We start from the raw sequence: 15661 nt of genomic DNA, 5'->3' as shown, positions 1-15661 counted from the left end.
CTTCTTTACTTTCATTCAGTGTGCATGCCTCCTCTTGACATCGCCTAGGCCAAGGTGGGTGTCAGATTCCATAGACTACTCCTAGTCGCTTCGACATCTTCCTGTCTTTTCATTGTATCACATTTTTTGTGGTGTATTGAACTGATAAAATTGTACTAATCTTGAGGTTGCCTACATTATAAATTGAATAGCATATTCATATTAAAATGAACCCGAATATTTTCGGCTGACACTCGTCAGGGGTAATCGTCAGCAACTAGTAGAGAATTCGAAAGAACAGCGCTGACGAGTGTCAGCCGAAAATATTCGGGTTCATTTTAATATGAATATGCTATTCAATTGTATATTGAAGTTCTGTACCTCAAAGAAGCTGTTCAATTATAAATTGAATGAATTATGGGTGATCAATTCATATTATGTTACCATGAAACTATTTTTCAGGATTTTTCTTTCAAGCAGTCTGATTATTGACTCAGCTGCATTTCATGGATAGAAAAGTTCAGCCAACTGATTCAGAATTGTGATTTGAAATTTTCAACTCTTCAGCAATTTTTGAATATATATATGCAATTGCTAATGTCTGTTACTTTTTGAAATTTGGCGTATCCAACGTATAGGTTGGGAATGAGACTTTGTGTTGGTGTACAGAGCTCCACAGTGTGAAGTTGTAAGTTCGTAACCGATTTTTTTATGACGCTGTTGAGCAACATTGACGAATGTGCTAATTTGATACCATTGGTATATCTGTTCTCAGTATGGAACGATTCTACGGCATCCACGGTCTGCAGAAAATATGATCTGATAACAAGGTACAACAGAAAATAGCCAAACAGACAAAGTACTCCATGTGGTTCAGATGATGATTGTTCAACTGTCCAGGACGATCTTCATTTAAATTAAAATAAACCCGAATATTTTCAGCTGACACTCATCAGGCGTGATCGTCAGCAACTAGTAGAGAATTGTTGTTGCTAGCAATTATCCCCGATGAGTGTCAGCCGAAAATATTGGGGTTTATTTCAATATGATTTTATTGTATGTTTGAGCTCTGTACCTTCAAGAGTCTATTCAGTTTTCAATAAATATCATTTAATTTACAAGTGATTTGCATTGAGAGACGCTGCCGGTCGGTATTAGTGTAAAAAGCCAACACACCACGTCAAGGTTCCAACCGTTGCATTGGTTTCCTTGGCGACAGAAGGAACCCCTATGGGAATAGGCAGCACTCGTCCCATAGGGAAAAAAACTGTTTGGAGAAAGGCTAATTTTCACCTACTTTAGATACCTCCTTCAATCCATCACGTAACCCTTTTGAATATTTAGAAATTTTGGCTTGCTTTTTCTGAAAGGCATAGCGAACAAAACTATGTTAAAAAATCCTATTAAAGTGCATCACGGACTTGTCCTGTACATCCTCCACGATCTCCACACTTTCATAAGTCTGTAAAACTATTAAATCAACCCACTTTTGATATCAATGGTCTTGACGAATTTATCCGAGGATACTGTTTACTGTTTGTTTTGATGCTTCCTTTCCATGGAGAATGAAAATCTGAATAGAATACCAGTGAACTTACTGTCGGATATTTTAGGCGGTATTTCTTTCTCTCCATTTTCTGGAAAAATTTGCCAGCACGGCATGTAAAAACCACTTCAGGAGGATGTATAATATTTGAAATGTACTCAAGTAGTTACTGTTGCAATCCCTCTTTATGGCATTTTAAATCATACACATGATGGCTATAATCCCTAACTAAAATCTTACTTTACAAAATTGAGAGTGCAAAAAGTAAGTACTTTTGCCTCACCTTTACTGTAAGTTAACAGGTAATGAAAAAAAAATAACCACCGGTAGTACATGTAAGTGGGTAAAATCTGCTAGAGTAAGCCTATCTATATCGGCTACTTAGAAAATGTAGAAGCAGGGCCTACTTTGTTACTGACCACCTCAGGAATTATTACGCAGCTCGAGAGCCTAAATTAATGAATACCATATTTACGTCATAAGTGAATATCAAACCATCTACTATTTTGACAATATTTTGCAAATGATAATTCCTTACCGGACTCATGCCGATTGACACCAAAAGCAGAAGTAATAGGCTCCTCTTACACGCACCAACTCATCGAAAACCTTTAGCAAAACCATTGCAGCACCTAATTGTGGAAAGCCAAACAACGAAGAAGCTTGGTGGCAAATGTTAGAATAATATTGGTAAAACTGGTTCAATCACGCCAACTCCACAATATCTGGAATTGAGCTCCTCTATGAATGATGAAATAGAATCTAGATTAAGCTGCTCGAATGGTGGAACTGATTTTATCAAGCAGCTGGCTGACTCACATGCAGTCCTCAGTATGGAGATCGCTCTATTATCATCCATGTTGCTGTCGGGAGTTGGATGATCATGGGATTTGGCGTGTTTTTAAGCTCCTTTATTGTGGGAAAGTTGGCAGAACATTCTGCACACGAAGCTCCTCTCCAGTTATCCAAGCCTTCGAAGAAATATATAATTTCTTCCGTCACTCCCTCCCAATCCTCCCATATCATTTCTTCATCCATACCAATCAGTCCACCAGACTTATAGACATATACAAGTAACAAAATGACAGCGCAGTACTCACCTACGGGCTACTTACCGTACACAGTTTTGATTCGCAACAGAACATCGGTCCCTAAGCACTAGACCATGACCTATCTAAAGCGTCATAATGCATTCAATTGAAGAGAACAATGGGTCGTCACTCCATCCTACATCCTCTATAATGTAACTTTCAGAGTTAGACACTCTGATACCGGAATTGTAGTTCTAGGCCTTCGGGAACATAGAGAAATCTTGGTAAATTTCATACCCCCAAAAATGTCAAAGTTTGCCAATATCTCTCTAAGTACAATAGCCAGGGAAAAGTTATTGCGTGCAATCGATGTAACTTTCAGAGTTAGACACTCTGATACCGGAATTGTAGTTCTAGGCTTTCGGGAACATAGAGAAATCTTGGTAAATTTCATACCCCCAAAAATGTCAAAGTTTGCCAATATCTCTCTGAGTACAATAACCAGGGAAAAGTTATTGCGTGCAATCGATGTAACTTTCAGAGTTAGACACTCTGATACCGGAATTGTAGTTCTAGACCTTCGGGAACATAGAGAAATCTTGGTAAATTTCATACCCCCAAAAATGTCAAAGTTTACCAATATCTCTCTAAGTACAATAGCCAGGGAAAAGTTATTGCGTGCAATCGATGTAACTTTCAGAGTTAGACACTCTGATACCGGAATTGTAGTTCTAGGCCTTCGGGAACATAGAGAAATCTTGGTAAATTTCATACCCCCAAAAATGTCAAAGTTTGCCAATATCTCTCTAAGTACAATAGCCAGGGAACAGTTATTGCGTGCAATCGATGTAACTTTCAGAGTTAGACACTCTGATACCGGAATTGTAGTTCTAGGCCTTCGGGAACATAGAGAAATCTTGGTAAATTTCATACCCCCAAAAATGTCAAAGTTTGCCAATATCTCTCTAAGTACAATAGCCAGGGAAAAGTTATTGCGTGCAATCGATGTAACTTTAAGAGTTAGACACTCTGATACCGGAATTGTAGTTCTAGGCCTTCGGGAACATAGAGAAATCTTGGTAAATTTCATACCCCCAAAAATGTCAAAGTTTGCCAATATCTCTCTAAGTACAATAGCCAGGGAAAAGTTATTGCGTGCAATCGATGTAACTTTCAGAGTTAGACACTCTGATACCGGAATTGTAGTTCTAGGCCTTCGGGAACATAGAGAAATCTTGGTAAATTTCATACCCCCAAAAATGTCAAAGTTTGCGTATATCTCTCTAAGTACAATAGCCAGGGAAAAGTTATTGCGTGCAATCGATGTAACTTTCAGAGTTAGACACTCTGATACCGGAATTGTAGTTCTAGGCCTTCGGGAACATAGAGAAATCTTGGTAAATTTCATACCCCCAAAAATGTCAAAGTTTGCCAATATCTCTCTAAGTACAATAGCCAGGGAAAAGTTATTGCGTGCAATCGATGTAACTTTCAGAGTTAGACACTCTGATACCGGAATTGTAGTTCTAGGCCTTCGGGAACATAGAGAAATCTTGGTAAATTTCATACCCCCAAAAATGTCAAAGTTTGCCAATATCTCTCTAAGTACAATAGCCAGGGAAAAGTTATTGCGTGCAATCGATGTAACTTTCAGAGTTAGACACTCTGATACCGGAATTGTAGTTCTAGGCCTTCGGGAACATAGAGAAATCTTGGTAAATTTCATACCCCCAAAAATGTCAAAGTTTGCCAATATCTCTCTAAGTACAATAGCCAGGGAAAAGTTATTGCGTGCAATCGATGTAACTTTCAGAGTTAGACACTCTGATACCGGAATTGTAGTTCTAGACCTTCGGGAACATAGAGAAATCTTGGTAAATTTCATACCCCCAAAAATGTCAAAGTTTGCCAATATCTCTCTAAGTACAATAGCCAGGGAAAAGTTATTGCGTGCAATCGATGTAACTTTCAGAGTTAGACACTCTGATACCGGAATTGTAGTTCTAGGCCTTCGGGAACATAGAGAAATCTTGGTAAATTTCATACCCCCAAAAATGTCAAAGTTTGCCAATATCTCTCTAAGTACAATAGCCAGGGAAAAGTTATTGCGTGCAATCGATGTAACTTTCAGAGTTAGACACTCTGATACCGGAATTGTAGTTCTAGGCCTTCGGGAACATAGAGAAATCTTGGTAAATTTCATACCCCAAAAAATGTCAAAGTTTGCCAATATCTCTCTAAGTACAATAGCCAGGGAAAAGTTATTGCGTGCAATCGATGTAACTTTCAGAGTTAGACACTCTGATACCGGAATTGTAGTTCTAGGCCTTCGGGAACATAGAGAAATCTTGGTAAATTTCATACCCCCAAAAATGTCAAAGTTTGCCAATATCTCTCTAAGTACAATAGCCAGGGAAAAGTTATTGCGTGCAATCGATGTAACTTTCACAGTTAGACACTCTGATACCGGAATTGTAGTTCTAGGCCTTCGGGAACATAGAGAAATCTTGGTAAATTTCATACCCCCAAAAATGTCAAAGTTTGCCAATATCTCTCTAAGTACAATAGCCAGGGAAAAGTTATTGCGTGCAATCGATGTAACTTTCAGAGTTAGACACTCTGATACCGGAATTGTAGTTCTAGGCCTTCGGGAACATAGAGAAATCTTGGTAAATTTCATACCCCCAAAAATGTCAAAGTTTGCCAATATCTCTCTAAGTACAATAGCCAGGGAAAAGTTATTGCGTGCAATCGATGTAACTTTCAGAGTTAGACACTCTGATACCGGAATTGTAGTTCTAGGCCTTCGGGAACATAGAGAAATCTTGGTAAATTTCATACCCCCAAAAATGTCAAAGTTTGCCAATATCTCTCTAAGTACAATAGCCAGGGAAAAGTTATTGCGTGCAATCGATGTAACTTTCAGAGTTAGACACTCTGATACCGGAATTGTAGTTCTAGGCCTTCGGGAACATAGAGAAATCTTGGTAAATTTCATACCCCCAAAAATGTCAAAGTTTGCCAATATCTCTCTAAGTACAATAGCCAGGGAAAAGTTATTGCGTGCAATCGATGTAACTTTCAGAGTTAGACACTCTGATACCGGAATTGCAGTTCTAGGCCTTCGGGAACATAGAGAAATCTTGGTAAATTTCATACCCCCAAAAATGTCGAAGTTTGCCAATATCTCTTTAAGTACAATAGCCAGGGAAAAGTTATTGCGTGCAATCGATGTAACTTTCAGAGTTAGACACTCTGATACCGGAATTGTAGTTCTAGGCCTTCGGGAACATAGAGAAATCTTGGTAAATTTCATACCCCCGAAAATGTCAAAGTTTGCCAATATCTCTCTAAGTACAATAGCCAGGGAAAAGTTATTGCGTGCAATCGATGTAACTTTCAGAGTTAGACACTCTGATACCGGAATTGTAGTTCTAGGCCTTCGGGAACATAGAGAAATCTTGGTAAATTTCATACCCCCAAAAATGTCAAAGTTTGCCAATATCTCTTTAAGTACAATAGCCAGGGAAAAGTTATTGCGTGCAATCGATGTAACTTTCAGAGTTAGACACTCTGATACCGGAATTGTAGTTCTAGGCCTTCGGGAACATAGAGAAATCTTAGTAAATTTCATACCCCCAAAAATGTCAAAGTTTGCCAATATCTCTCTAAGTACAATAGCCAGGGAAAAGTTATTGCGTGCAATCGATGTAACTTTCAGAGTTAGACACTCTGATACCGGAATCGTAGTTCTAGGCCTTCGGGAACATAGAGAAATCTTGGTAAATTTCATACCCCCAAAAATGTCAAAGTTTGATAATATCTCTCTAAGTACAATAGCCAGGGAAAAGTTATTGCGTGCAATCGATGTAACTTTCAGAGTTAGACACTCTGATACCGGAATTGTAGTTCTAGGCTTTCGGAAACATAGAGAAATCTTGGTAATTTTCATACCCCCAAAAATGTCAAAGTTTGCCAATATCTCTTCAAGTTCAATAGCCAGGGAAAAGTTATTGCGTGCAATCGATGTAACTTTCAGAGTTAGACACTCTGATACCGGAATTGTAGTTCTAGACCTTCGGGAACATAGAGAAATCTTGGTAAATTTCATACCCCCAAAAATGTCAAAGTTTACCAATATCTCTCTAAGTACAATAGCCAGGGAAAAGTTATTGCGTGCAATCGATGTAACTTTCAGAGTTAGACACTCTGATACCGGAATTGTAGTTCTAGGCCTTCGGGAACATAGAGAAATCTTTTTAAATTTCATACCCCCAAAAATGTCAAAGTTTGCCAATATCTCTCTAAGTACAATAGCCAGGGAAAAGTTATTGCGTGCAATCGATGTAACTTTCAGAGTTAGACACTCTGATACCGGAATTGTAGTGCTAGGCCTTCGGGAACATAGAGAAATCTTGGTAAATTTCATACCCCGAAAAATGTCAAAGTTTGCCAATATCTCTCTAAGTACAATAGCCAGGGAAAAGTTATTGCGTGCAATCGATGTAACTTTCAGAGTTAGACACTCTGATACTGGAATTGTAGTTCTAGGCCTTCGGGAACATAGAGAAATCTTGGTAAATTTCATACCCCCAAAAATGTCAAAGTTTGCCAATATCTCTCTAAGTACAATAGCCAGGGAAAAGTTATTGCGTGCAATCGATGTAACTTTCAGAGTTAGACACTCTGATACCGGAATTGTAGTTCTAGGCTTTCGGGAACATAGAGAAATCTTGGTAAATTTCATACCCCCAAAAATGTCAAAGTTTGCCAATATCTCTCTAAGTACAATAACCAGGGAAAAAGTTATTGCGTGCAATCGATGTAACTTTCAGAGTTGACACTCCGATACCGGAATCGTAGTTCTAGACCTTCGGGAACATAGAGAAATCTTGGTAAATTTCATACCCCCAAAAATGTCAAAGTTTGCCAATATCTCTCTAAGTACAATACCCAGGGAAAAGTTATTGCGTGCAATCGATGTAACTTTTAGAGTTAGACACTCTGATACCGGAATTGTAGTTCTAGGCCTTCGGGAACATAGAGAAATCTTGGTAAATTTCATACCCCCAAAAATGTCAAAGTTTGCCAATATCTCTCTAAGTACAATAGCCAGGGAAAAGTTATTGCGTGCAATCGATGTAACTTTCAGAGTTAGACACTCTGATACTGGAATTGTAGTTCTAGGCCTTCGGGAACATAGAGAAATCTTGGTAAATTTCATACCCCCAAAAATGTCAAAGTTTGCCAATATCTCTCTAAGTACAATAGCCAGGGAAAAGTTATTGCGTGCAATCGATGTAACTTTCAGAGTTAGACACTCTGATACCGGAATTGTAGTTCTAGGCTTTCGGGAACATAGAGAAATCTTGGTAAATTTCATACCCCCAAAAATGTCAAAGTTTGCCAATATCTCTCTAAGTACAATAGCCAGGGAAAAGTTATTGCGTGCAATCGATGTAACTTTCAGAGTTAGACACTCTGATACCGGAATTGTAGTTCTAGGCCTTCGGGAACATAGAGAAATCTTGGTAAATTTCATACCCCCAAAAATGTCAAAGTTTGCCAATATCTCTCTAAGTACAATAGCCAGGGAAAAGTTATTGCGTGCAATCGATGTAACTTTCAGAGTCAGACACTCTGATACCGGAATTGTAGTTCTAGGCCTTCGGGAACATAGAGAAATCTTGGTAAATTTCATACCCCCAAAAATGTCAAAGTTTGCCAATATCTCTCTAAGTACAATAGCCAGGGAAAAGTTATTGCGTGCAATCGATGTAACTTTCAGAGTTAGACACTCTGATACTGGAATTGTAGTTCTAGGCCTTCGGGAACATAGAGAAATCTTGGTAAATTTCATACCCCCAAAAATGTCAAAGTTTGCCAATATCTCTCTAAGTACAATAGCCAGGGCAAAGTTATTGCGTGCAATCGATGTAACTTTCAGAGTTAGACACTCTGATACCGGAATTGTAGTTCTAGGCCTTCGGGAACATGGAGAAATCTTGGTAAATATCATACCCCCAAAAATGTCAAAGTTTGCCAATATCTCTTTAAGTACAATAGCCAGGGAAAAGTTATTGCGTGCAATCGATGTAACTTTCAGAGTTAGACACTCTGATACCGGAATTGTAGTTCTAGGCCTTCGGGAACATAGAGAAATCTTGGTAAATTTCATATTCCCAAAAATGTCAAAGTTTGCCAATATCTCTCTAAGTACAATAGCCAGGGAAAAGTTATTGCGTGCAATCGATGTAACTTTCAGAGTTAGACACTCTGATACCGGAATTGTAGTTCTAGGCCTTCGGGAACATAGAGAAATCTTGGTAAATTTCATACCCCCAAAAATGTCAAAGTTTGCCAATATCTCTCTAAGTACAATAGCCAGGGAAAAGTTATTGCGTGCAATCGATGTAACTTTCAGAGTTAGACACTCTGATACCGGAATTGTAGTTCTAGGCCTTCGGGAACATAGAGAAATCTTGGTAAATTTCATACCCCCAAAAATGTCAAAGTTTGCCAATATCTCTCTAAGTACAATGACCAGGGAAAAGTTATTGCGTGCAATCGATGTAACTTTCAGAGTTAGACACTCTGATACCGGAATTGTAGTTCTAGGCCTTCGGGAACATAGAGAAATCTTGGTAAATTTCATACCCCCAAAAATGTCAAAGTTTGCCAATATCTCTCTAAGTACAATAGCCAGGGAAAAGTTATTGCGTGCAATCGATGTAACTTTCAGAGTTAGACACTCTGATACCGGAATTGTAGTTCTAGGCCTTCGGGAACATAGAGAAATCTTGGTAAATTTCATACCCCCAAAAATGTCAAAGTTTGCCAATATCTCTCTAAGTACAATAGCCAGGGAAAAGTTATTGCGTGCAATCGATGTAACTTTCAGAGTTAGACACTCTGATACCGGAATTGTAGTTCTAGGCCTTCGGGAACATAGAGAAATCTTGGTAAATTTCATACCCCCAAAAATGTCAAAGTTTGCCAATATCTCTCTAAGTACAATAGCCAGGGAAAAGTTATTGCGTGCAATCGATGTAACTTTCAGAGTTAGACACTCTGATACTGGAATTGTAGTTCTAGGCCTTCGGGAACATAGAGAAATCTTGGTAAATTTCATACCCCCAAAAATGTCAAAGTTTGCCAATATCTCTCTAAGTACAATAGCCAGGGAAAAGTTATTGCGTGCAATCGATGTAACTTTCAGAGTTAGACACTCTGATACCGGAATTGTAGTTCTAGGCCTTCGGGAACATAGAGAAATCTTGGTAAATTTCATACCCCCAAAAATGTCAAAGTTTGCCAATATCTCTCTAAGTACAATAGCCAGGGAAAAGTTATTGCGTGCAATCGATGTAACTTTCAGAGTTAGACACTCTGATACCGGAATTGTAGTTCTAGGCCTTCGGGAACATAGAGAAATCTTGGTAAATTTCATACCCCCAAAAATGTCAAAGTTTGCCAATATCTCTCTAAGTACAATAGCCAGGGAACAGTTATTGCGTGCAATCGATGTGACTTTCAGAGTTAGACACTCTGATACCGGAATTGTAGTTCTAGGCCTTCGGGAACATAGAGAAATCTTGGTAAATTTCATACCCCCAAAAATGTCAAAGTTTGCCAATATCTCTCTAAGTACAATAGCCAGGGAAAAGTTATTGCGTGCAATCGATGTAACTTTAAGAGTTAGACACTCTGATACCGGAATTGTAGTTCTAGGCCTTCGGGAACATAGAGAAATCTTGGTAAATTTCATACCCCTATAAAAATGTCAAAGTTTGCCAATATCTCTCTAAGTACAATAGCCAGGGAAAAGTTATTGCGTGCAATCGATGTAACTTTCAGAGTTAGACACTCTGATACCGGAATTGTAGTTCTAGGCCTTCGGGAACATAGAGAAATCTTGGTAAATTTCATACCCCCAAAAATGTCAAAGTTTGCCAATATCTCTCTAAGTACAATAGCCAGGGAAAAGTTATTGCGTGCAATCGATGTAACTTTCAGAGTTAGACACTCTGATACCGGAATTGTAGTTCTAGGCCTTCGGGAACATAGAGAAATCTTGGTAAATTTCATACCCCCAAAAATGTCAAAGTTTGCCAATATCTCTCTAAGTACAATAGCCAGGGAAAAGTTATTGCGTGCAATCGATGTAACTTTCAGAATTAGACACTCTGATACTGGAATTGTAGTTCTAGGCCTTCGGGAACATAGAGAAATCTTGGTAAATTTCATACCCCCAAAAATGTCAAAGTTTGCCAATATCTCTCTAAGTACAATAGCCAGGGAAAAGTTATTGCGTGCAATCGATGTAACTTTCAGAGTTAGACACTCTGATACCGGAATTGTAGTTCTAGGCCTTCGGGAACATAGAGAAATCTTGGTAAATTTCATACCCCCAAAAATGTCAAAGTTTGCCAATATCTCTCTAAGTACAATAGCCAGGGAAAAGTTATTGCGTGCAATCGATGTAACTTTCAGAGTTAGACACTCTGATACCGGAATTGTAGTTCTAGACCTTCGGGAACATAGAGAAATCTTGGTAAATTTCATACCCCCAAAAACGTCAAAGTTTGCCAATATCTCTCTAAGTACAATAGCCAGGGAAAAGTTATTGCGTGCAATCGATGTAACTTTCAGAGTTAGACACTCTGATACCGGAATTGTAGTTCTAGGCCTTCGGGAACATGGAGAAATCTTGGTAAATTTCATACCCCCAAAAATGTCAAAGTTTGCCAATATCTCTCTAAGTACAATAGCCAGGGAAAAGTTATTGCGTGCAATCGATGTAACTTTCAGAGTTAGACACTCTGATACCGGAATTGTAGTTCTAGGCCTTCGGGAACATGGAGAAATCTTGGTAAATTTCATACCCCCAAAAATGTCAAAGTTTGCAAATATCTCTCCAAGTACAATAGCCAGGGAAAAGTTATTGCGTGCAATCGATGTAACTTTCAGAGTTAGACACTCTGATACCGGAATTGTAGTTCTAGGCCTTCGGGAACATAGAGAAATCTTGGTAAATTTCATACCCCCAAAAATGTCAAAGTTTGCCAATATCTCTCTAAGTACAATAGCCAGGGAAAAGTTATTGCGTGCAATCGATGTAACTTTCAGAGTTAGACACTCTGATACCGGAATTGTAGTTCTAGGCCTTCGGGAACATAGAGAAATCTTGGTAAATTTCATACCCCCAAAAATGTCAAAGTTTGCCAATATCTCTCTAAGTACAATAGCCAGGGAAAAGTTATTGCGTGCAATCGATGTAACTTTCAGAGTTAGACACTCTGATACCGGAATTGTAGTTCTAGGCCTTCGGGAACATAGAGAAATCTTGGTAAATTTCATACCCCAAAAAATGTCAAAGTTTGCCAATATCTCTCTAAGTACAATAGCCAGGGAAAAGTTATTGCGTGCAATCGATGTAACTTTCAGAGTTAGACACTCTGATACCGGAATTGTAGTTCTAGGCCTTCGGGAACATAGAGAAATCTTGGTAAATTTCATACCCCCAAAAATGTCAAAGTTTGCCAATATCTCTCTAAGTACAATAGCCAGGGAAAAGTTATTGCGTGCAATCGATGTAACTTTCACAGTTAGACACTCTGATACCGGAATTGTAGTTTTAGGCCTTCGGAAACATAGAGAAATCTTGGTAAATTTCATACCCCCAAAAATGTCAAAGTTTGCCAATATCTCTCTAAGTACAATAGCCAAGGAAAAGTTATTGCGTGCAATCGATGTAACTTTCAGAGTTAGACACTCTGATACCGGAATTGTAGTTCTAGGCCTTCGGGAACATAGAGAAATCTTGGTAAATTTCATACCCCCAAAAATGTCAAAGTTTGCCAATATCTCTCTAAGTACAATAGCCAGGGAAAAGTTATTGCGTGCAATCGATGTAACTTTCAGAGTTAGACACTCTGATACCGGAATTGTAGTTCTAGGCCTTCAGGAACATAGAGAAATCTTGGTAAATTTCATACCCCCAAAAATGTCAAAGTTTGCCAATATCTCTCTAAGTACAATAGCCAGGGAAAGTTATTGCGTGCAATCGATGTAACTTTCAGAGTTAGACACTCTGATACTGGAATTGTAGTTCTAGGCCTTCGGGAACATAGAGAAATCTTGGTAAATTTCATACCCCCAAAAATGTCAAAGTTTGCCAATATCTCTCTAAGTACAATAGCCAGGGAAAAGTTATTGCGTGCAATCGATGTAACTTTCAGAGTTAGACACTCTGATACCGGAATTGTAGTTCTAGACCTTCGGGAACATGGAGAAATCTTGGTAAATTTCATACCCCCAAAAATGTCAAAGTTTGCCAATATCTCTCTAAGTACAATAGCCAGGGAAAAGTTATTGCGTGCAATCGATGTAACTTTCAGAGTTAGACACTCTGATACCGGAATTGTAGTTCTAGGCCTTCGGGAACATAGAGAAATCTTGGTAAATTTCATACCCCCAAAAATGTCAAAGTTTGCCAATATCTCTCTAAGTACAATAGCCAGGGAAAAGTTATTGCGTGCAATCGATGTAACTTTCAGAGTTAGACACTCTGATACCGGAATTGTAGTTCTAGGCCTTCGGGAACATAGAGAAATCTTGGTAAATTTCATACCCCCAAAAATGTCAAAGTTTGCCAATATCTCTCTAAGTACAATAGCCAGGGAAAAGTTATTGCGTGCAATCGATGTAACTTTCAGAGTTAGACACTCTGATACCGGAATTGTAGTTCTAGGCCTTCGGGAACATAGAGAAATCTTGGTAAATTTCATACCCCAAAAAATGTCAAAGTTTGCCAATATCTCTCTAAGTACAATAGCCAGGGAAAAGTTATTGCGTGCAATCGATGTAACTTTCAGAGTTAGACACTCTGATACCGGAATTGTAGTTCTAGGCCTTCGGGAACATAGAGAAATCTTGGTAAATTTCATACCCCCAAAAATGTCAAAGTTTGCCAATATCTCTCTAAGTACAATAGCCAGGGAAAAGTTATTGCGTGCAATCGATGTAACTTTCACAGTTAGACACTCTGATACCGGAATTGTAGTTTTAGGCCTTCGGGAACATAGAGAAATCTTGGTAAATTTCATACCCCCAAAAATGTCAAAGTTTGCCAATATCTCTCTAAGTACAATAGCCAAGGAAAAGTTATTGCGTGCAATCGATGTAACTTTCAGAGTTAGACACTCTGATACCGGAATTGTAGTTCTAGGCCTTCGGGAACATAGAGAAATCTTGGTAAATTTCATACCCCCAAAAATGTCAAAGTTTGCCAATATCTCTCTAAGTACAATAGCCAGGGAAAAGTTATTGCGTGCAATCGATGTAACTTTCAGAGTTAGACACTCTGATACCGGAATTGTAGTTCTAGGCCTTCAGGAACATAGAGAAATCTTGGTAAATTTCATACCCCCAAAAATGTCAAAGTTTGCCAATATCTCTCTAAGTACAATAGCCAGGGAAAGTTATTGCGTGCAATCGATGTAACTTTCAGAGTTAGACACTCTGATACTGGAATTGTAGTTCTAGGCCTTCGGGAACATAGAGAAATCTTGGTAAATTTCATACCCCCAAAAATGTCAAAGTTTGCCAATATCTCTCTAAGTACAATAGCCAGGGAAAAGTTATTGCGTGCAATCGATGTAACTTTCAGAGTTAGACACTCTGATACCGGAATTGTAGTTCTAGACCTTCGGGAACATGGAGAAATCTTGGTAAATTTCATACCCCCAAAAATGTCAAAGTTTGCCAATATCTCTCTAAGTACAATAGCCAGGGAAAAGTTATTGCGTGCAATCGATGTAACTTTCAGAGTTAGACACTCTGATACCGGAATTGTAGTTCTAGGCCTTCGGGAACATAGAGAAATCTTGGTAAATTTCATACCCCAAAAATGTCAAAGTTTGCCAATATCTCTCTAAGTACAATAGCCAGGGAAAAGTTATTGCGTGCAATCGATGTAACTTTCAGAGTTAGACACTCTGATACCGGAATTGTAGTTCTAGGCCTTCGGGAACATAGAGAAATCTTGGTAAATTTCATACCCCAAAAAATGTCAAAGTTTGCCAATATCTCTCTAAGTACAATAGCCAGGGAAAAGTTATTGCGTGCAATCGATGTAACTTTCAGAGTTAGACACTCTGATACCGGAATTGTAGTTCTAGGCCCTCGGGAACATAGAGAAATCTTGGTAAATTTCATACCCCCAAAAATGTCAAAGTTTGCCAATATCTCTCTAAGTACAATAGCCAGGGAAAAGTTATTGCGTGCAATCGATGTAACTTTCAGAGTTAGACACTCTGATACCGGAATTGTAGTTCTAGGCCTTCGGGAACATAGAGAAATCTTGGTAAATTTCATACCCCCAAAAATGTCAAAGTTTGCCAATATCTCTCTAAGTACAATAGCCAGGGAAAAGTTATTGCGTGCAATCGATGTAACTTTCAGAGTTAGACACTCTGATACCGGAATTGTAGTTCTAGGCCTTCGGGAACATGGAGAAATCTTGGTAAATTTCATACCCCAAAAATGTCAAAGTTTGCCAATATCTCTCTAAGTACAATAGCCAGGGAAAAGTTATTGCGTGCAATCGATGTAACTTTCAGAGTTAGACACTCTGATACCGGAATTGTAGTTCTAGGCCTTCGGGAACATAGAGAAATCTTGGTAAATTTCATACCCCCAAAAATGTCAAAGTTTGCCAATATCTCTCTAAGTACAATAGCCAGGGAAAAGTTATTGCGTGCAATCGATGTAACTTTCACAGTTAGACACTCTGATACCGGAATTGTAGTTCTAGGCCTTCGGGAACTTAGAGAAATCTTGGTAAATTTCATACCCCCAAAAATGTCAAAGTTTGCCAATATCTCTCTAAGTACAATAGCCAGGGAAAAGTTATTGCGTGCAATCGATGTAACTTTCAGAGTTAGACACTCTGATACCGGAATTGTAGTTCTAGGCCTTCGGGAACATAGAGAAATCTTGGTAAATTTCATACCCCCAAAAATGTCAAAGTTTGCCAATATCTCTCTAAGTACAATAGCCAGGGAAAAGTTATTGCGTGCAATCGATGTAACTTTCAGAGTTA

The 15661-nt window shown here is 38.6% G+C and overlaps 1 long non-coding RNA gene across 1 annotated transcript; it reads left to right on the top strand.

Moving 5' to 3' along the window:
* The first annotated feature begins 389 nt into the window (after positions 1-389).
* LOC145432792 (uncharacterized) lies at positions 390-1100 on the top strand. The gene is made up of 2 exons (XR_013912972.1): positions 390-809; positions 840-1100. It is a non-coding gene; the product is annotated as an uncharacterized LOC145432792 (long non-coding RNA).
* The last annotated feature ends 14561 nt before the right edge of the window (positions 1101-15661 follow it).

The sequence above is a fragment of the Botryllus schlosseri genome, unplaced genomic scaffold, assembly GCF_051294905.1.
Source record: "Botryllus schlosseri isolate E-star unplaced genomic scaffold, Bs_hap1 Bs170a, whole genome shotgun sequence".
In the NCBI taxonomy this organism is placed as follows: Eukaryota; Metazoa; Chordata; class Ascidiacea; order Stolidobranchia; family Styelidae; genus Botryllus; species Botryllus schlosseri.
The sequence above is the reverse complement of the archived record's forward strand: the minus strand, read 5'-3'. Positions and strand labels throughout refer to the sequence as shown.